General features: G+C 38.1%; 1 protein-coding gene and 1 long non-coding RNA gene across 13 annotated transcripts in view; one reads left to right on the top strand and one right to left on the bottom strand.

Moving 5' to 3' along the window:
- LOC140695678 (endogenous retrovirus group K member 7 Gag polyprotein-like) overlaps positions 1–23,564 on the bottom strand; it is a 448,384-nt gene that overhangs the window by 106,115 nt on the left and 318,705 nt on the right. The gene's annotated exons all lie outside the window — the stretch shown is intronic.
- Positions 1–23,564, top strand: part of LOC140695679 (uncharacterized) — a 59,322-nt gene that overhangs the window by 32,103 nt on the left and 3,655 nt on the right. Inside the window, exons 3-5 of one of the 5 annotated variants that reach the window (XR_012071454.1) lie at positions 4,404–4,557; positions 9,417–9,541; positions 22,747–22,890. This is a non-coding gene — a long non-coding RNA (uncharacterized lncRNA). Of the gene's footprint in view, positions 1–4,403; positions 4,558–7,101; positions 7,260–8,185; positions 8,447–9,416; positions 9,542–22,746; positions 22,891–23,564 lie in introns of those variants that run through there. The other 4 variants (XR_012071455.1, XR_012071452.1, XR_012071453.1 and 1 more) reach the window with 4 other exon arrangements.

Genomic DNA, 23,564 nt, shown 5'->3' with positions numbered 1-23,564 from the left:
TTTCAGTGCCACACTTACTGCTACAAAATCTATGTAGTGTCACAAAGTAAAAAAGCCCAGAAGAGAATAAATTAATTTAATAACTGTGCACACAAGCATGTGGGTAACAGAGGGAAGAGGAGGGGAAAAATTGGCTACTTACTGGAAACCTATATGGTATTTAGGTTCACCTAGGCCAGCTTTTCTCAAACTGCAAAATCTTGAGGTGTTCCAAGAAAAAAATTTCCAATAACATTGCATCTTCTAAAAGATACTTAATGTATTTAAAGAGATTTCTGTAAGTATTACTGTCGTGCAAGAATTTGCATTGAAGAAATTGAAAGAAACCCAGGAAACTGAATGAATCATAAATGCATGAGGTAGAATCTAAACATCAATGTTTCGGTCGTATCTAACTGCTAGTTTTATTGATACACATTGCCTCTTAAAATTAATTGCTCTTTGTTATGTAACCTACCTTATTTCAGCTATTGTTGTCTTTTAAAAATTTTTCCTGATATACATGAAAATGACAATCTATTTCATTTGTATTATTGTTTTGGTCCTGTACCGAGTTAAAATTGGAATTGTTTTTCATCATTCCTAGCAGCAATTACCATAGACCATTTTTTGTCCTCTTTAATCTAAGTGCATACTATATCCCATGAGCTAGTGCTGGTGTTCTACCAATATGTAGTCATTTAAAAAGTATTTCATGGTCAAATAAGTTTGAAAACATGTATTCTGAACAAATTTTCCAGTAATTTCTATCATTACATACTATATTCCAGAATGGGGACAGAATCATTGAATCACAGGATTTCCGTGCTGGAAGAGACACGGGTATAGTTTCCTCACTTTACTTAAAGTGAGACCCTGAGAGGTGAGGTGACTGGGCTCAGTTGATTCAGTAAGTGGGATGAAGGATGCCGTCTAGTTTCCAATTCTATGCTGTTCTCCCTAATTCTTCACTCCCTGATATCATAAAGAAGGAAAAAAGGAAAGAAGGAAGGAAGGAAGAAAAGAAGGAGAGAGAGAGACAGAAAGTAAGAAAGAAAAGAGGAAGGTAGGAAAGGAGGGGAGGAAGCGGAAGAGGGAGGGAGGGGTGCAAGGAAAAGAAAGGAAGAAAGAAAAGGTGTGACCTCCAAGAATAGAAGTGTTGGCCTAGGTGTACCATCACAGAATTGAAAGATCAAGTGAAATGTGTTTGCTGTGCAACCAAAATATTTTAAAAATGGTGAAGCTCCATAAATAAGCAGTTATGTAGAAGAGACACTGAGGACTATGAAACACACCGTACAGGTCAACTATAGATCCTAATAAAGAATGGAATCACAGGTACCCAACACAGATTAGTGACTTATCTTGAGCAAAAGCAAATTAAGCTTGAATTCTAAGAATGGTTTAAAAATTAGTTAACTCTCAGAGGATTGTTTGGCTGTAACAAACAGAATCTATTCATGTTAGCTTAAGCTGAAAGGAGGAAATTATTAAAAGGTTAGAGGATTAGTTTATAGAACTCAGAGCTAGAGAAGCAGCTAAGCCTCCTGTGGGATTAGAATCCAACTAGAAAGCTGTCAAGAATCAAGGTAGCTATACACTGTCTCCTTTTTTCCCCTGGAGCTCACAGTCTCTCATCTACGTGTCCCAGGCACATCAGTTTCACTCTCTTCCCTCTCTAAACATTGACCCTCCCATGTCAAGGCCACTAAAGAGAGTAAAATCAATGTGTCCCAAAGCCAAATTCCTCAGAAAGAAATGTTTCTCCATCTTGGGTGATGGGTGGAGGTAAGGATGTGGTAACAGGACCTCCTGTTCCTTCAACAGCAACTAGGGAAGGACACCCCATGGAACAACATCAAAGGGAGAGTCTCTAAAAGAGAACCAGAGACACAGAAAATAACCACTGGCAAAAGAAACATTTAGCTTTTTAGGGCCAAAGATCCCTTGGGGAGAAGGCAACCACTGAGCACATGAAAAGTAAGAATGAACAGAAAGTGAACTGGGGAAGAGAAAAAGTAGAAATCCATGCTGGCCTTTTAAAGGCTCACTGACCTGTGCCAGCCCTAAGGTTGCAGCCACAGCAGGTGTTGGTTTAGGTCTTGAAAGTGAACTCAGGAAGAATGCAGATGGGGTAATAACCAGAGCCTGCTTACTCCCTTTACTCTTTAGACCTGGTCTACCCAATCCTAGCCACTCTGTTCAGAATTTCTTCTCACCAACTTCCTGTCATGTCTATTTCATGCCTTCCTGTGGCCTGAGACATAGATAATAGTGACAAACGAAGGACCATCTGAAATGATTGCCACCAGGCAGACATGACCTTAGGGAGAATCTAACCCATCCTGGAATGCTAGAGTAACAGGTGCTTTCAAACTGGAGAGAACTTGGTCTGAATCCATTCCTAATGCTTAGAAGCTGTCTGACCTAAATCAGTTCACCTAAGCTGACTCCTGATTTCTCAAAATAATAAAGATTTCCTCAGTAAATTTGGGGGTAATAAATAGGATAATTTTAACTTAATAGTAATAATTATTATTACTATTCAGCTATCAAAGTAATAATTGGACATTTGATCTGCATCTCTTCTTCTAAACTTCAATTATAATCTCTACAGCAAGTCAGGAATACTGCAGCCTTTCATGTCAAACATGTAAGCAAGTGCTTACATGTACAAAACTTTACCATAAGAATTGTGTAAAAAACAAGAATTTATCAGTCACAGGACCCTGTCCACAAGGAAATTACAAAGATATAATGGACAAGAAAGCAAATATATAAAAGAAGGAAGGAAGGAAGGAAGGAAAAAGAGAGAAGGAAGGAAAGATCGAAAAAAAAGTCTTTCTACTGTGTATTGGGCTTTTTACATGTATGATCTTATTTACTTCAAAAGCCATCTTTTAGGGAGGTATTATTGTTTCCCTGTTACAAATAAGTAAAAAGAGACTCAGAAGGATTAAAGGGCTTTTGAGAAATATTTAAAAAGTGGTCCAGATAAAGTGCTGCAGTCACAGTAGGAAAATATTACTTTTAGCTGTGAGGTTCAGGGTTTTGTGAAGCAGATGAAATTTGAGCTTTCCACACTGGATAGGATTTGGGCATTGGCAGAAACACCAGCATGAGCAACAGTCCTGATGGCAGGGAAAAACAGCCACATCTGGGGACGACTGAGCAGCTAGATGAGTTCCACATAACCGTGCACAAAGGGAGTGGCCTTGGAAAACAGGTCTGGGGCCAGATGACAGAGAGCTTGAATGCTTGGCTGATGAGTTGTGTTATTTCTGTGGGCAGTGGAGAACCACTGTAGGTGAGTGAAGTCAAGATACCCTCAGATCTTTGGGCTGGAGGCTACATATAAGAAAAATGAGGTGCAGAGCGTATGACAATTACCAAGGCAAAAGATAGTAAGAGTCTGATTTAGGATAGTAATCATGAAAATGGAGAAATGATGAAGGTATACAAGGAAAATGGAAATAGATGCAGCAGATCTTGCATTTGATCACATGGTCAAGAGAGAAAACAGCCAAAGATGGCATAGGTTTTGGAAATAAGGGACTCACAACAGCTGAGAGTGAATAAGGAATCAGACTCTTCTAGCTTCTACTCTCTGGGCTTTCTTCTTAACAGGAGGCTAATTTGGAAGCTGTTTCTATACTAACAAAAATGAAGCATATTGTTTTCATAAACCTTTGTAAAATCTGCTGCATTCTCTGGCATGTTTGTAAATAATGCCACGGTTTCCAGAAGTTTATATGCAACATATTTCACGTTACTAACAGAAAGACATCACTAAAATAACACTCTAAATCAAATATATGGAGGTCACTTCTTAAGGGACTATTTTAGAAGTAGAAATACATTTGTTGAGAACTTCTAATAATCTGATACTTACTTACACATTAGATGCACATATATTTTTACCCACTACCAGTTTGGGTTTATTATTCATCCTCAGGAACAGTGTGGTCAGCATTAGCTACACACTCTAATCACCCATAGAACTGTAAAGAACACTGAGTCCTAATCCCAAGGTCCTGGTATAATTGACCGGAAAGCAGCCTGGAAACTGGGATTTTTTTTAAAGCCCACCAGGTAATTCTAATGTGAAGTCTGGGTTGAGAACCATGGAACAATTGAAAAAAAAAAACTGCTTATATTAAGAGGTAATTAAGATGTTTGTCTTGCTATCAAAAAAAGACTATCAGCCACATTTATATAATTTGCACCCATATGATCCCAAATCAGTCTTTTCCTAACATTAAATAAGACATGACATTTACATAAGAAACATTACATAAGAAAAATTACATCAAGAAGGAGGGTTTCGTGGGCTGAGTGGTAAGAACTGGGAGAATAAAAGGATAATCAAGAAAGATGTGAAATAGTCTGTCTTCTGAAGCATTTTGTTTATTCTTCTGACTCAGCAGCCACCCTGGAATATTACAGCAGTGATCACTCTCCTTGCTCCTCCCTGGAGCCTCTGAAAACGTTGGGTCGCTGATTGGCTGACCACAGGAGTAGATTCCAAGTTCCTCCCCGCAGCGTCCCAGTAGCAGCCGCCCTCTCCAGGGAGCAAAGGTAAGGCAAGGCCTCTGTACACACTGAAACTCAAAGAAACTAGGGAGAGCGGGCTGTTGGCCCCACTTCCTCGTATTTGGAGGAATGCTGGAAGGCCTACTGCTTTCCAAATGTCTTCTCTCACCCCTCACATGCTGACTAAAGTGCCAATTAACTCCATAGGCTTCAGGCACTGCCAACAGAAATCCCGTATTAGATGCGCCTGTTCCTTGGGAAGAGGAAAGCTTTTTCTTTCCTTGCTTACTGTTGCTCAGCGCAAACTGCTACTTTTTCTCCAGTAGGCAGGGCTGTGAGGGACTAGGACGAGGCAGACAGGGACAGCCATGGGGCACAGCAGTGAGATGGCCTCCGGCTGTTCTGAAGTGCTCACCACTATTCCATTAATGAGCTTTTTTCTACCTCAATCCTGGCCTTCATTCATTTTGTTACTTCTCCATGAAGGACCCTCTTCCCCAGTGTTCACACAACTAGAATTCCATCCTTTTCTCAAATTCCAGTTCATTTACTCATACACTCACTCGACCACACCAACTTAAGTTGATCCTCCTTTGCTTTCTCAACTTTGTAACTGCATGTCTTTACATTCATGATTCTTTCTTATCAGATCTCAGCACCTAAAAGACAGAAGTTTTCCCTTGTCCACATGTATACATCATGCAGTACCAACTGTATAATCTGCATATAACAGGCATTCAAGAAATCTGATCAGTGAGTTAACTGAATCAATTTCAATATCATCACAGACTTTATGTACGACTAGCATTCTCCCAATCTTGAGATAACTAACAAGTTTGGGAATGAAAGTAATAAAAGTTTCAAGAGTCTCCCCTGGAATAGACAACTTATAGAGGCATTTAATTACTCCACATAAATAATGGACTCAATCTGAAAGCAAACATGAATATTCTCAACTAGCTTTACCTTATGGGATTACAGTTGTTCTATCACGACTCTTTAATAGTAGCATATGTTCCTTTCTGAAACATTATTTAAATAAGCTTGGTTTATGCAAGTCCCGGTAGTCACTCCTTATAATTGTACTGCTAAAATCACTATAGTTCTTGGTCTAAAGAAGCTAATATATTCTCCATCAGGGTGACAAGAGGGTCATCACTTATCTCAGAGCCCTGCACATAGCACACTCAAGGATGACTCCTCCATCTCTAAGGACTGGCAAGCTCTATGTTTATTTATGAGCCCTTGATAAAAGCTACCCTTGCTTCCTGAATGCTGGGCGAGCTGCAGGGAAGAGACTTTAATTACCAAAGTCCTCACCACTTCTAATTTACTGAAGGGTCATTTCTACATTGCTTCCACTGCAAGCCATGGAGTTGTAGCTTATTTGCAATTACTTTGCTTTTACTTCAAGAACCTCATTTGACCCAAATCAACCTTGTTCTCATCTGAAAATTTTACATGTAGAGAGGTGTTTGGAGCATGCTAGTTTCCAGACATCCTTCCCCCCAAAATACTTAACATAGAGGCTTCATAGCTGGTACTGGGTCTAGTTGGTGAAAGAACAAATGCATGAATGAATGGTGTTTACATTTTGCCAGCAGAAGTAAGAAAGATCTGAATTTGAGATATTTTGGCATTGGGTCCAGAAAAAAAAATGCAACATCATGGAATTTGATGCTGAAAAATCTACTAGAAACCTCTCTAAATATCATGTAAATAACATGTTCACTTGCCTTCTATTATCAGGCATCTTTCACTACATATGTCCTCCTTTTCAACTAGATTATAAATTATGGGGGTAATTATGTTTATTGCTCAGCACAGAACTTTGCACCTAGCAGTAGACATTCTGTTAAGTATGTGTGGCTGAATGGTCTACTTCCACATCATGCAAAATTTTGCCCTTGGTCTCATATTCCCCTCCCCTACCCCACACCCAACCACTGCCACCACCACCATCCCCCAGGTACAGCCTGATGGATGGGCTGCAGTGTCCAAGCTCAGAAAGAGGCATTCACACAAACATATTACCAAGGCCAGCCTCTTGGAAAAACTGCAAAGTATGTCCTCACTGACCCTTTTCTTCACCATTTTCCCTTCTCCACCAAGTACTTTGTGATACTCAACTCACTTCAGGAAAGAATCTGATTCACTTATTACTACAAAGTCGTATTATAAACGGTATTATTCCTCCCATGGCTGCTCCATCTTAAAAGAGGTCTAAAGGAAAACATAACGCTCAACCCAAAGAAAGGCTCCTGATAACACGATAAGCTCTGAGACTTCTTTTAGTTATGCGGATGGCCATGCAGCTGGGTTGACCCTCGAAGACGACTGTCTATATATTTATTTCTCAGCATCAAGTGCTAACTAAGGAATCACCCCAGCTCTGCTGTCTGCCCTGAGATCTGCCTCCGAGAGGAGGGGCATGAAGTTCAGAACCTGTATGTTCACGTAAAATGGCTCCAATGTCTACTCCTTGATGCCAGCCCAAGCTCATTTGCTGGAAATTAGCTTTTCTCTAGAAGGCCCCACCCACCCTGGCCCCCAGGACTCACCAGTCAGTACTTTTTTGGCACTTTCTAGGGTTCTGCCTCACATGGGCTCTGGAACATTCCCATCAGTCCTTTGGCCTTGCTAGCTCTGTGAGAATAACCCCCACTCTCAAACTCAGCTTCCTCTGCTCTGCTGCCAGTGCCCTCTGCTCAGGCTCCTGGGAGGAACTCAACTCCCTTGGTCTAAAGGTCAGTCTCAGCTTCTCTCCGCACTTGCTTGGGGGCCTGAGGTGTGCCTTCTGGAAGCTCTACAAGCATGCCACCCTCTCCAGCCACCACTGCCACTGATGGACACGTACTACTTGTCCTGGCCACTGCCACATGGCTGGAACCCACATCGACTCAATCCCTGTTTCAAAGACAAGTCTCAGATCCTCCCAACACCAACAAAAGGAAAAAGTCTCTTGCTCCGTATACTCTGCCCTTCTTCAAAAGGGCACCTCTTTTCTTGCCTGAGGACTAAGGATTTTGCAGAGTAACTGGGAGCAAAATACTCATTTTCTTTGGGAAAACCCATTCCATCCCTGTGTGGCACTGCCACCACTGCCCAGGCCTCCCCTCACAAAATAGTCCATCACTGAAATCTTCCCCAAAGCTGGATTTTAAAAATATTTTTCCAAAATCAAAATGCTACAGGATAATGGCTTTCAAGCATTTTGACTACAAGCCACAGTAAAAAATATATTTTACATCTCATGTAGTACCTACAGACATAAAAAATATACATATGGCTAAAAAAAAGCTAAACCAAAAAAGAAATTCCTTACCTTATTATGTGTTACACTCTGAAATTTTAAATTCTATTTTATTTAAAAATAAGGTTGAATCAACTGATCGCACATTTCACTAACGAGTCCCTACGCAGTTTTAAAATACTGTTTTCAAAAAATGCCCTTGGCGGCCCAAGAACTGGAACAGCTGGGTTCCTAATAAAGAAGGAACCACAATGGTAACACGAAAAAGATAACAATTGTTGCTGTTGGGAGAATTTATCCATTTTATTAAGCTCCTTTCACTGAAAGCAACAGGGCTTATTTCATTGGGTTTTTTATTATTTCTTTGCTATGTCCAATAATCACAGAATTGAGCTGTATTCTTCCTCTTTCCATTCTAAGTGGAAAGTTTCTCCTTCACAGAATGCTACCAGCACAAGCACCATTCAAGTGGGCCACCATTTAAGCAAGCCACTGCTACAGCAAACTAACAGCTGTGAAGTCTACTGGAGGACTATGAGAAGTACCTCCCATGATCACTGGCAAAGCCTGAATTCTCTGTTGAATTGATTATGCTTGGAGGAAATACAAGAAAGATTTCCCCAGGATATATTTGAAAGTGGGTGCCTTTTAAAAGAAAACAAAGAAATCACTTAAAGAAAACTTGTTTGTTTCTGTCCTGGGGTCGTTCCTTGCTGTGGGGATCACACCGGTCCCCAAGTGCTTGCTGCGCATGGCCACACTGCACTATTTACCAAGAGGAGGAAAGAAGGGATTTGCACATGCTTATTTCCAAACCCAACTCCCCAGCATTAACAGGGAAGCTTGATATTTTACAAACACATCATTTTTCATATACTCCTTTTTCTTTTATAGTGATTAGTCAAGATAATGTGCATTAGGTATCTATTGCTGTGTAGCAAATTTTCCCCAAATGTAGCTGCCTAAAAGAACAAACATCTATGATCTTACACAGTTTCTGAGGATCATGAATGCAGGAGCCCAGCTGGGTGGTTGGGGTTTAGCAACATTCAGGAGCTTACCATCAAGCTGCCAGTCATCTCAGGGCTCAGCCGGGACTAGGGAATCTTTCAACAGTCACTCACTTGGTTGTTGGCAGTCTTTGGTTCCTTACTGACTGTTGGCAGGAGTCCTCCAAGCCTTACCACAATGGCTTCCATATAGGCTGTCTAAGCATCTTCATGACTTGGCAGCTCCCTCCCCGCAGAGTGAGCAATCAGAGACACAACACTCAAGACATAAGCCACAGTCTTCCATAACCTAATCTCTGAGGTGATACACCATTGCTTCTGCTGTATTCTCTTGGTCACAGAAATCAACCCTGGTACAATGTGAAAGGGATGACTGGGGGCCATCTTGGAGGCTGGCTACAACAGGATGTTTCTTTAGATGCCTAGTTTCTATGATGTATCCAAATCATCTGATGTTCAAAAAGCTGTTTTATTGCCTCCCACCACCAAACATCAGTTCCTAATTATTTTTCTGAGGGGAGGATATATAGGGGAAAGCCTATAGGTCCCTTTAAGTCTCTAATGAGAGCTGTAGATATATTCCCCAGGGGAATGCACAAAGGAACCATTAAAATTTTGCACACCATTTCTTGGAATTCAAGGATTCCTGGAAAACTTTCCAAAGATCTCAGGTTCAGAAACACTGTCCTCAACAGTCACCTGCTTCCTGCAATCGTTAAGCACAAGGACGTGTCTACCCATTGGGAACTTACAGGAGGATGTACATGTAAGTAATGACTGATAGACTTGTATAGCCAAACCCTATTGGACATTCCCATTTAGTCAGAATTTCAAAGCACTTTGGATAGAACATAGCCTTATTTTGAGCCCCAGGAAGTCTTAGGGATTCTGATTCTTTCAGGACAGGTTAAAGTTAGATGGAGAAAGGAATTTTGCTATAGAGAGCCTTTAAAAACAAAACGGCAATGTTCCACTATGAGTGGTTGATGATATCTCAGAGCTGTCTATATCTACACGTGTGTTCAGTAAAGTTAAACTTAATTCAATTTTTACTATAAGCCCGTTTCCCTTCTTTTCTTTTTCAGGGTTACATTTTGAAATCCAGACTCTGAACCATGGCTATCCACCTTTAGTCTAATAGCTACCTTTCCCAATGAAAGTAATTTTCAAGCATGTTTCTCAAATATTACTTTCCCCTTCCAACTGGTCATCTAGACTATTCAGTATATTCTATTTTCTGGTGTCATTTAATAGAAGACTTTAGACACAGAGTCATGTGCCCTTCCTGTGTATTCCCATGACACCCTCGGTATATCCCAGCAGAGTACATAGAAGAGGATACAAACAGGTGGCACCTTCCTATTTAACGCCCTTAAATAGGAAGGTTATTTGTCTGTAATCCCACCACTAGCCATGAACTCCCTCAAGGTAAGATTGCTTCTATCTTATTCATCATTGTATTCCAATACGCAGCCTAATATTTGGCACACAGAAAGCATGTCATATGCACTGAATGAAATAAATAATGTACTAAATCAATAATTATTACCCTATCATGTGATATGAAAGGTACATATATCCATGAAACTTACAGAGGTGGAATAAAATAGAAAGAACTCTGGACTAGGTTGGAGAGCCTGGCTTTGATACATCTTAGCTGTGCGAGCTAGGCTCTGTCTCTGAGTCTCAGTTTTCCCATCTGTAAAATGGCGTCATACATGACATATCTGTGTTATAGGATTTTGTCGAAGTCCAAAATGAAAATTCATATGGAAAATAGTTTGTAAACCGTAAATGTTAAAATCAGTCATGCATTATTATTGTTAATATCATTAAATGACACTGGAGAGTTGGCAGAGATGCTATGTAACATGAAAAATTGGTGAGAGTTTTTAAAAAGTGTCTCTCTGAAAGAAATCTAGGCTCACTGATGGTAGAGTGTCAGAAGGAGTACGTCTACAAGGTAAATAGCCATTTTTATTCTGAAGGCTCAATTCTGCACTCTATCACTATAAAACCAGTTACTGATCTTGACAAGTACAGAAGGTACTTTATACGAAATAGATATGACAGGCCCCTGACTACTAGGTTTGCATCTACACAAAGGTAGAAGACTTGGCCTCAATAATAGAGCACATGCACCTGCATCAGAGTATGTCCAAGCATTCCTGCCTTTTTCAATTACAACCCTGAGGGTTGGGAAAACTGTGAATGCGCAATAAAGGCCAACAGGCAACCTTATGAGTTTGTTATCTCTACACATGTAGGTAAGAATGTAGGTGTGTTCATGTACCATAGCTCCTTATCAAAAATGGGAACTCGGAAATAGCTTGTGTAGACACTTTGCTGGATATAGTAGTGTTGACAAATAGGGACTTGAGTTTCTAACCTTATAACAATAAAAAAAAATCACTTAAGTCTTTACAATGTAGAGTCATTTGTCAACAGTTCACAATCTGGATTATGTGATAACTTATCTTAGTTATTTGATAACTGTGTTGCTTTTATCCTCCCTAACAAAGTACAAATTCCTATCCCACTGTGAATGAGGAGGTTCAGCAAATGATTAAACATATAGAGGAAATAAACTTTAAAAATCGCTCTTCAAAGCAAAATATTTCTCTTTGCTCCTTTAAGCTAAAACAACAACAACAACAAGTCTCTTCTTCCATTGTAAAAACATTACAGGCAGGGGAATTTAAGAATGAATGCTTCCCACTGCATCAAGAGATCTCACAGGAAACACTCTGGGGTGAAGTTCATACAATCACATGGTAAGCTCAATTTCAAAATTTGATGAATTAATTGGGAAGAAAAGATAAAAATCTCTTAAATTTTTATTGAAGAATAGCATACATACCAAAAAAAAGTGCACCAAAATGCACAGCTCAAAAAACTTTTACAGAGTACACCATAAAATCAGTACCCAGATCAAAAAACAAGTATCCTCATTACCCTGAAAGTCCCTCACATGTTCCTTCTCTAGTCACTAGCCCCCCAACCCCCCCAATAAAGGTAACCACTATCTTGATAGCTAGCACCAACATATAATTCTGCTTATTTCTGTACTTTATGTCCAATCAGAATCAGACAGTATGCATTCTTTTGTGCCTGGCAAATGTACATCTGGGAGATTCATCTGTATTTTTTAATGTAGTTTTAATTTGTTCATTCTCATAGCCGGCTAGTATTCCATTGTGGGAATACATTTCAACTTAGTCATTTTTTTTTAAATGGGCAACCAGATACTTTCCAGTTTTTGCCTGCTACAAATAGTGCTGCTATGAACATTTTTGTACAGTCTTTTGATGAACATCTACATGCATCTGTGTTTGGCATGTACCGTGGAGTAGAACTGCTGGGTCATAGGAGATATGTGTGCTCATCTTTAGTAAATACTGCCAAACAGATTTGCAAAATGTATGTACCAATACATAGCCTCACAGACAGTGACTGAAGGTTCTGTTTGCTCCAAATTCTTGTCAATGCTAGGTTTTGTCTGCCTTTTTTTATTTCAGCAATTCTCGTGGGTGTGTGGTGGTATTAAATTGTAATTTTGCTTTTTACTTGATGATTAGACTGAACTCCCTTTTCATACGTTTATTGACCATTTAGATATCCTCTTTGGTGAAGTACCTTTTCAAGTCTTTCGTTCATTTTCTTACTGGGATATCTGTCTCATTCTTATTCATTTACAGTAGTTCTTTACATATTCTGGATTCAAGTGTGGAGTGAGTTTTGTATTCTTAAATTATTAAGTCAAAAAAGAAAAGAAAAGAAATGGCCCCATTACATGAATGGATTAAAACCAGAAAATAAAGTATTTGAAATTCACTTGATGAATATTTATTGAGCATATACTGCATGCCAGGCACTGTGCTAGGCTATGTGGAAATAATTTACAACACACAGACCTTTACCTCAACAAATGATAGGCCAGTAGATTAAAGCTGCAGAAGTTCAGATAGAATGCATTTTCTTATTGTATCTTCCCCCCGTCTCAACACCCAATTTCAATTTCAAAGGACTTCCACTTCTAAAGGTCTGAGAACCAGCCCAAGAATTAGGGCATGTTTTGAACCAAATCCAATAGCTCATTCAGCTTTGAATTAAGTGAAACAAATGATAGGAAGGCTTTCTTATTAAATGTTGTACGGTGGCCTGCTGCCCCAGTGTGCCGGCTGAGTTTCACAGTCTCTGGTCAGTGATACAGATCACGAGAGGATGAGAAGCTTGTATAGTCAAGCTGGTCAATTTAGGTGCCAGGGATGCTGAGGGCAGAGCCAGAACTGGAAAGGTGTCTAACAACCCAAGAATCGGGGTTAGTCTCCAAAGCTGCTAGGAAGCAAGGCCAGAAAGAACTTTCTGTCTGGAACCTGGACGAAGCACCACAAGATGGACCATTGTAATTGTTCTCCTACCCCTTCCTGGGAAGCCCTGCTGCCTTCTGATACCATGTAGCTGAGGCTGCTCACCCCGGTCTATCAAATTCAAATACCCTTTACTCGTGTCTGTCCAAGCTCATTCAACCACAATTTCACTAGTCCTAAATAAGGGGAATATATATCTGGTTATTAAATACAAGTAACTTACCTCTTTTCATTGACCAGAATCTAAAATGAAAACATCTGGTGTTTAAAAGGATATGCTAATATTCCTTAGACTTTAGATCTTCTTACTCCTATAGTGGGCACTCCCCTACAAATCTCAGTGATGTGCTAAAATTCAGTTTTACTTAGAATTCTTAAGTTACATGTGCATTCTTAGATAATAAAAGTAATACTAGACTATATTAATTTCTTCATATAAAGCTTTACTAGGGGTTAAATGATGTAGGAGGGGATAAATTGGGAATTCACCTCTTGGGGAGTGATGAAAACATTAGCTATCTTGATTGTGATGATAGTTTCATGGGTGTATACATCTATCAAAATTCATCAAATTATACATCTGCAATATATGTAGTTTACTGTACAGGAACCACATCACAATAAAGGTGTTAAAAAAAAAGCTGTAAGTCCATAGTATAAAACATAATCAGTTCTAGATGATTACCAATTTAAAATAAAGTTTAAAATATTTTAAAATTATTTTTCAATTATAGAAGTTTTGTGCTAGGAAACTTTGGAAAATAAAAGTATAGAGACATATAAAACAAAATCACCTATAATCCTACCTGCCCTAGTCTCTGTTAATATTCTGGCATAATTTCTACACATTATTTCTATGTATGCTTTTAAAATAATATAATATATTCAGATTTTCACAGTTTTTAAAATTAATTTAAAAACATGGTCTCAGCTTTTCTATGTTTAAAAAAACTTAGTAAACCTAACTCTAATGTTTACATAGTACACCATGAAATTGATGTATCATGAGTTATTTCTTTCACTACTTTCACCAAGTGAATAGTGCTGAGTAAGACTTTTGCCCCACAAAGGTGACTTTTTAATTTTGGCATTTTTTTCTAAATATATTCCTAGAATTAAAACATGGTATAGAGATACTTCTAAAGATACACATATTTCCAATATACTTTCCTGCAAGATGTTTTCCAATTTCATATGAATGTCTATTTCACTTCACCCTAATGAGCATTGGACACACAGCTTTTTTGTGTATATTTCACTCATTGATAGATGACAATTATTTTTACTTGTTTTTACTTTCATTCGTTTATTGCCAAGCAGAGTATTTTTCAGTTATTTATTAGCCACCTAAATTTCCTTTATACATTCATTTATCTAAATGTTTACTGATCACCTACTAGGTGCAAGGAGTGCTCTAGCTATAGAGAAACACTAGCGAACAAAGGAAAAATTCTCTGCTCTTATGAAGCCAATGGGGAGAAACAACCCAGGAAAAAATTACTATAAAATATGTCAGGGAGTGATTAATACTACAAGAAAAAAATAAAGAAGGTGAAGAGTTAGAGAATGAAGAAGTGCTATTTTAGACAAGTGGATAAGGAAGACTTCTCTCTAATGAAATAAAACAAAAATTACTTGTGTGTTTTCTGTTCATTTCCTCTGCTGATCCATTTATAGGAGTCTTCCCTCTTAAACTATGATTTAATAAAAATGTAGCCAACATCTACAGTATTTGGCACTAACAATCTATCTAACTTAAGTTTCCTAGATTTTATTTCCTTTCTTCTCAGAAAGCATGATGATCCTTAACTACTGGGTCATCCAAACCTACATCATTGCTCCCAATAGATTTTGCTTTTTTCTATGAATAATAATGTATCACAAATACATGAGTACTCAGATAATCTTAGCAAATTGGTTTTTATTATTCACACAACACATCTGTGAAAAACTATCTGGTCTTAATAATTTAATCCTGACCACGAGATTCAGTTTTTCTCTGAATAAATGAAAATCAGATGGATTGAGAATCAACCCTATGAAGAAAAAAAATGGTGCTAATTAATAATACCAATCTCATAGGTTATTGTGAGAATTTCATGAATTAATTACATGCTTAGATGGCTGCCTAGTACATATTACATACTCAATACATATTTTAATATTTTCACTGTTAACTTAATTAGCACCATATACTACCCAACTGGGCAAAGCAGCCGAAACTTGATTTTCATCTCTCTCTTGCACTGGCTTCTTGGAAATCGAGGAACAAGTTGTCAGGAGAATCTGACTGTGATGTCAACTGCCATTTAAAATCATAGCAATGTATAAATCCAGTCTACTCCCAAGATTCTTCGTACAAATGAACATCATTTGAAACAGCAGAGATTTATATTAAATTTAGGCACTCTATTTTGTAATCCTCTAAAAAGCTCATGCAGATTTGCTGGGAATCTGGAATTCATCAAAGACAGAGCTGTTGAGTTACAGAGACTTTTAGCTATTTCAGACGAAAGTACTAACAAAAAGTACATACATAGTAGGGAAAGTTGGAAAACATTTTAGCTGGACCATTCCTTTATTCAGGTATTTATTAAGTTGAGTTCCTCTTTAATCCATTTTTTCTAAATTACCAAATCTCACTACTTCATCTCATGAAAAGTTTCTTTGGCCTGTAATGCAAATTTCCAAATCTACTGTTTTCCCACTATCATCAATATTATAGCCCTAAAGACTTATTTTTAAGAAGATGCAACACAACCAGGAATAATTCTCTCACCTAGCCCCTAGTATTCTTGCCTTCCTCTCCACATTTCTTACACTTTGCCCTAAATGTGCGTATTGACAAATGAAAGTTTAAAGTCGCTATTCTTTAAAAGACTGATCTGAAATTTTCCCAAGTTATTTTTTAAGTTCTATGAAAACAGCTTAAATCTATAAGTGACTCAATAAAAACACTTCGAAGCAGAGCCCAGGTAGCATTAACGATCAAAATTCATCATGATGTGCTTGGCACAAAAGGTTTTCTTAATGAATTATCCATTAAGATGTCAGGTAAATTAATTGGCATGGAGTTTTCTAAAAGCAAGTGCAAGGAGAGGGAAATAGTTAAGCACCCAGGATGCTAAAGGAAATCAATAGGCCTTAAGAAGAAGGCTGCTGGCACGGTCACAGCTCCCTTCCTCTTTCTGGACTTCCATTAACTTGATATTTTGCTCTCCCAACCTCACGCACTTTACTTACTCTTCCGAGAAAGTATAGTATGTAAGTTGACTTCAGACTTCATTCTGGCTTTTGAATCCTAAAGGTGAATTTTATATCAAAACCAATATCTGAATATTATATTACATGAACATCATCACCCACATGCCCCTTCTTCCTCACCGACAGAATTTAAAAAGAAACTAAGAATCTGGTCACTCTATAAAAGGAGGGTATCTTTCACCACTTACTTTCAGACGGAGAAGAACGTCGGGTAGAAATCACTTCACTTGGAAATACTATTTTCCCACTCCGCAACTGCCCCACCTAATGGCAAGAGGGACATACAGCAGCCATTTTCTTCACGTCTATGATTGAAGCCCAGCAATAATATTTCCTTATCTGTGCAAACTTGCAGTCTGGTGATTGAAACAGAGCTGCCCCTCCTCTCCCCTTCACAGTCCTACACTCCACTCCAAGTCACTTGCTAGCAGATAGCCCAGGACAAACAATCACAAATAAGACAGCTCACAACACAGCCCTAGCCAGCAAAAAGGTATAGGTTAGCATTCAGCACTACCACTTGCGAGTGAATTCAGGTCCCTTTAAATCTATCTTCTTTTTAATTTATCTCCAAGGACCACCTTCCTCACCCGGGATGAAGGGTTGTAGTGGGGGTTTCCATGAGAGAACAGATGAAAGCGCTTAGCACATTCTTACCCTACTTAGCATTAGAGGGGACCACAGAAATCATCCACTATCCCCTGCCCCCAATTTACACAGGAGGAGACTGAGGCACAATGAGGTCTCATGGCACATCCATCTTTAGTGGCAGATCCATGTCCTTGAGAAAGAGGTTTATTCTCTAGGCTGCTGCAGCCACCATCATTTTCTAATGACTAAATCCTCCCAGTCTTCCACTTTTCACAAGTGAAAAGTTGTACTATGCCCTTTAGAAGGCTAGGGGTAAAAAGTGAAGGGGAACATATTTTTAAGTTAGAATCTTGAGTTAAAACAACAACCACACAAAATTAGAATAGAGACCCAACAAAATTACAGCACAGTATTACAAAAGGAACTTCAGCAATAGACGTTCCCAGCATGCCCCATATGCGGCGGATTAGCACTCTGTAAAATTGATAGTGCTTCCCAGAGCCCAGGGCTTGATGTCAATAATGGAAATTAACCACGATCCTTTGAAAGGTTTTCCATTATTCCTCCATATCAACTTAGAGTTGGTCTCTTTGTGTCTCACTAGCTGAGTTTGATCAGATTCTATTATATCTCTAAGGATCTATTTGAAACTCTTTGTGCGTTTTACTTTGCTTTGAGTCACTGGCTTTGTTATTATACTCTTTGGGTTGTTCTGGGGATTGTATTTTTGTTTGTTTGTTTGTAGTTCTTGGTAGTAATAGTTAAGCTATAGAACACCTGTCCTGAATTCTCTGCCCAAATATGTGATACAGACTTATCAGTCTAAGAAGCAGTATTCATCCAAGTGTGGCCCTTAGACGGTACCTACATCGAAATCTCCTGCAGAATTGTTTAACGGTGGAGGTTCCTGACCCTCCATAGACAGACTGATCAGTCTCATGGGGTGACCTTTAAGAATATGCATTTTTCCTGATGATTCAAATGCACATAACATTGTGAGAGCCACTGTCAAGAGAATAAAAGGAGAATAAAAAATATGCTACCCAACCGCAAAGGGCAAAGGAAGACATTAATTTTCTCCTTCTCCCCAAAAGCTCCGCACTTGGAACCCTTTTCACCTGGTACTACAGACTGAGTTTGTAGAACTCTTTAAATTAATGAGACACTTTCCTAGCAGAATTTTCAATGATCTGTTCCTAGTCCTTGTCCTGAGAAGAAATTACACAGAAACACAAACAGATGGTTTTCAGTTATTTGTTTTTCAAACAATCTAAGTAAATTGAAAAACACAATGTGTTCTTATCAAATAACAGCTGCACCAAAACCTACCAAACTGAAATTCAAAGTCATCTCGAAAGAAGGAAAAATAGGTAGATGGACTTAAGAATCCCTTTTTAATTGAAAACCTGCGTTAAATCCTGGGCTGGTTATATTGTTTCTTCAACTACTTTGGTCAGTTCTATACAACTTAAGTGTGCTTCCTTCTTCTCCTTTCCATCAATATCATTCTCTCCATTCCTTCTATTTCTGTCCCTCTTATCCATTTACTACTCTGTGTCTTTACCTCTTGAGAAACTTCCTGGGCCCATTTCTATATATTTTCTCACTGGGCAAGTTTAGAAATCATTAATTTCCTCCAAGCAACTTGGTTTCTTGAGTGTCCTCTTCTGGAATTCTTTGTTCTTTCTAATAAGAAATCCAGCTTTATATTTAACCTAGTGCAGAAGCACATCTGGGTCTGATCCTATAGACAGAAAAAGTAGATGGACAAAGAATAAGTGATCCCAAATTACATTACATCTGCTCTCTTCTGATGATTATAATCATTGTCCTCCTCACTTCAGGGAAGCACGGGCCTCAGCTGTAGCAGTGCTCTGGCAAGGGATGAGGGTGACATGCAAAGTAACTGGCCATACTGAGACTGTGGAAAGACACTGCTTTACTGAGCAATATACATCCTTAGTCAGCAAGATTGTAAGCTTATTTCTTATAACTGTTATTACAAGAAGGCACTATTTCTCACCTCCTCCCCAAGCCTTGAGATAAGCAGGAGAGGGGTAAGACTGGGGAAGGAGAGGGGGAGATGGGTTCCAGGGCACCTCCACTGCCTTGCTGGAAGTCAGGGCATAATGCAAGAGAAAAGGTACTGGAGAGGAAAGCCTTCCAGTAGCAACCATCTGCTAAAGCCTGATCTATTGGTTGAGAAATCCTTTTCTAGGAATAAATGTGTTCTTTAATTATATTAACCTCAAAATGCCTCAAAGCTGTCTTTAATATCCATTAGCTTCCCAATAGCCATTTATTCTCCAGTTTCTCCAGCTATTCTCCTTTTTTGTAATACTTCATTTTTTAAGGAACATCATCATTCAATAAAAAATATTTCTGCCCAAGCTCTTAACATAAAGATGAATCAAGCAATTAGTTATGAGAGGTAAATAACAAATGTATTCCTAAATTATAAATAATAATAATAATAAACACTAAAGGAAGAATAATACTATGTATTCAAAAGAAATTCTTTATTTATAAGTAATAGGAAACCACTCAGAGACACTGCTTAGCTCTTAAACCTCAATAAAAAATGGAATTTTTCAGGAGGCTGAGTGTAACTTCTCTTCCATGGCAAAACCCCCAAATCTAGTGAAATCTGAAAGTCATTTTTCTTTTTCCCTTCTAATCAAAAAAACTTGCACTTCTATTAAACTGGAGATTATTTGGGAAATGGTGCAAAAACAGGGGATATCAGTTTGGAAAAAAAAAATAAGGCTGAATGTCTATGTCCTTCTTACATGTCAATACCTTGATTATAGAGGGGGCAAAACACTACATGTTAAAATGGAAAACATGCTCACAAAATAATGTAGTCAACAGGGAAAATTTTGGCTCACTCAGACCCTGTGGGGATTCCTATGAGACTGTAGGAGGACAGAAGCTCTTTGACAGAACTCAGGGCCACAACTCAGTTGTTAATTGAAGGTGTCACTGGCTGGTGCACAGGATTTGTATCCCAGAAGGTTGTGCAGTTGCAGCCAATGCCCTGGGAACTAGGCTTCCTAGATTTCAGGTTACAAGTCACCCTACATACATTCAGGTCGACTGGCATGAATTGAAGTAAGGTGTGAACAGAGCCATGCTCAAAAGACTAACCAAAACCCCCCAAAAACCTAACCAAAAGTCTACCCAAAAAAGCAAAAGTGCCAACCAAAATTTAATAGTTAAAAGCAAACCCTCGTGAAGAGGAATATTATCCTGTTTGGGGCAAATTTCTGCCTAGCATGTTATCTACAAGAGGAATGTGATGACTTAGTTTTCTAACTCTATTATCCCTGTCTTTTCTGATCTCTTACTGGAAATAATCCATTGGCTCATTTCTAATCAACCTTCCCCCTTAAGCTCTGCTCTTCTTCCTGAGACATCACGGGTCTCTTTGGGCCGCTTGTCATTCTGGGGACCCCTCCTGCACAGGCAGGCTGATGTACTGTATCTATGTATATTTATGTGTTAGTACTTATTCACTAATATGGCTGTGCCTCATGTAACAGGATGATTGCAAAGAAGAATAAAGAAGAATGCTACCTTTTCCCATTACTGTCCCTACAGCTTTTGCTGTTGTACTTGTTATTACTACAGAATACGCCTTCTTTCCCTCTTCTGTACAATAACCTATCAGACTATGTGTAAGACAGCTCACCACAGAGGCTTATGAATCCTCAAAACCTGTTTCAAGTAGCTACCATTTCAGCATCTAATGCAACTGAAAGGAAATGAATGTTTGTCAAGTTCAGGGGAAAAAAAGGAAACCATAGGAATATTAGAAAACATGGGTGAAATTATAATCTTGGAGTAGAAATGCCTTGCTAAGCAAAATACAAAAATGAGGAAGCTATAAAGGAAAAGATCAATTACTTTTCTTTGTGGGGGAGGTAATTAGGTCTGTTTGTTTGTTTGTTTGTTTGCTTTTTAGAGAAGGTACTGAGGATTGAACCCAGGACCTCATGCATGCTGAGCATGTGCTCTACCACTTGAGCTGTACCCTCCCCCTCAATTACCTTTTAATAACACAAAAGGCATGCCTCCACTGCTTATTATTAATTTTATCATATATTAACACAGTATTTAGGGGAAAAAATCTTAAATGAATTAACTCATTTTTTTTTTTCAACTGAAACATTCAGTTATCATCCTAAACCCTTTTCCCTCACAAAGAACACAGGGATTCTTTGCTGGGGGTAGTTTCCAGGTCTATCTATATGATAGAATTCATTGCTACTGTAGAATGGAGAAAGGGAAAAGCTGAATTAAAGTAAGAAATGAAGAAATGGGACAGTTTTCTAACTTCATCTCTTTTGATTTATTCATTAATCCACCAGTCAGTTGACAAAAATATATTGTTTTCATTAAGTCCCCATGAGATCAGCCAAACCCAGGCTGAGAGAGGTATAAGCAAAAAACATTCCAAATCCAAAGAAGTTTTTTTGTTATCATCCATCGCTTGTCCCCCTTCATTACAGCAGAGACAGATTCCAAAGAAATTGAGAGACTACAGTAACGAGAATAAAATAATCGATTTTGTTAAACCCCATTCCTCTGGATTTCAGCACAGCTTTTTATCACTTGATTTATTGTGGACATGCAAATTATTTTTAATTTGCACTATCCTGCATGAAAGACTAAAACTCACTAAAACTCACACTGGTTTCACAGAAAATGGCTCACAGTTTTCACTTCATCCTTTTTTTTTTTTTTTCCTTTCTTTTCTGCTGCATTTTTACCTCATTTTTATTATACTGATTGTGATTTTTCTCAGAGTCTAATCTGGGTGAAACTTGGCAAACATTTTAAAATTTCAGAAGAAAGAAAGTTTAAGTAACAGTGAGGGGAAAGGAAATCTAATGTTTATCATGCAACTATTATAGACAAGATGGTGCTGTGCTAGCCATTTTAACGTGCCTTATCTCATTTAGTTTTCATAACAATTCAATGATGTAGTCATCATAATCTATATTATTTTCAATGAAGCAACTAAGGCTCAACTATCGCTCTTTCAAGGCTACTAATTGATAGGCTAGCCTTTGAATACTGATCTACATAGTAAGGACTAAAAGTGGAAGGGAATAAATCCACAAAGAGGGAGCGAAAGTAAACAGATCTCGAGGTTTGGATTAAAAAGTCTTCAATGTAAATGCCCTCCCAATTCCTGATAAAAATGTTTTCTTTTCTGCAAAAAAAGGATAATGATACAGCCTAATTGACAAGGTTATTACGAGTCTCAAATAAGGTAATGTTTGTGAAAATCACTTTGTAAATTGAAAAGCATCACATGAATTTTGGGGGTAGCAATTATCCCAATGAGGTCTCTGTACACACACACAAAAGAGCACTTGATATGAGAATGAAAATGCTTCAGAAAAACAATGGGAAGAACACAGACGATGACAGAGATGATATATAACAACATAATAGGTGAAATAACAGACTTCTTACTAAAGTACAATGAACTGTTTATGCAATTCTGAGAATACATTTATCTGACTCTTTAGGAGTTTCTGTGTTGGATAATACAAACATCAGTAGTTAATTTTAAAGAGGAAGAAAAAACTAGGAAAGCTCAAGTGAAAACAGAAAGCCATGAAAGATGGAAAATACAATAATCTAATCACGGAAATATTTTCCAAGTTCTGAGATCAAAATAGGTACCTGGCAACACATTTCAGGATCATGATTACTGAAAAAAACTGTTTTCTAGATGCTGCAACATCATTTTACAGAAGTTAAACTATAGTGGAATTTGGAACAAAGGACAGTCCACCTATCAAAGATGGAATCCTGGAATCAACACATCAGCATTTGTGGAGGTGTGCGTAGACTGAAATGGAAAGGTTAAGCAAGGGTAATGCATATAAACCAAATTTGTTTGCTCCTTTGCAAATACAAGGAAATAGTCATTGTTTTTAGAGCAAAAACAAAAAATAAAAAAACCCTATATGTCTAAGTAAATTTGGTTGATTTATGAAATTATCTGTGTAGATTATGTAAAGAGAAACACTGCAAAGAAGGGACACTGACAAAGACTGTGTTGGTCTGGGATAGAAGAAAGGGTTAACTTATGGAAGGAGTGATTTAAATAAAATCTCTTACTGTTCCAAAACTCACATGTGCTTTATAAAGCTCGTTTCCAGGAAGGATGAAAACCTATCCAGCCTCTTAGAGAAATCCACTCAAATCTGAAAGACTGCTCTAATTAGAAATGAAGCATTTGGGAAAACATGTTCAAAAAGTCATATGGCCCACATGGCCAATTATCTTAGTGAAACTGCTATTTGCATAGGTGCCCCCTTACACTCTATTTAAAGTTACAAGAAAGAAACTGAATAACAATGTTTTCCATCCTGACATCCAGACAGCAAGTCTAAAATTCACTTTTGATTAAGATGTATGCATATAATAACGTTAAGATTTCAAAATATCTTGACCACTCAGTTTTATTATTAAAACCTACATAAAATGTTTGGCATTTTCCTCCTATTCTATGCTATTATTTGAAATATTTATATTTTAGGCATT

The sequence above is a fragment of the Vicugna pacos genome, chromosome 3 (assembly GCF_048564905.1).
Source record: "Vicugna pacos chromosome 3, VicPac4, whole genome shotgun sequence".
NCBI lineage: Eukaryota > Metazoa > Chordata > Mammalia > Artiodactyla > Camelidae > Vicugna > Vicugna pacos.
This window is presented reverse-complemented; position numbering and strand designations above follow the sequence as displayed.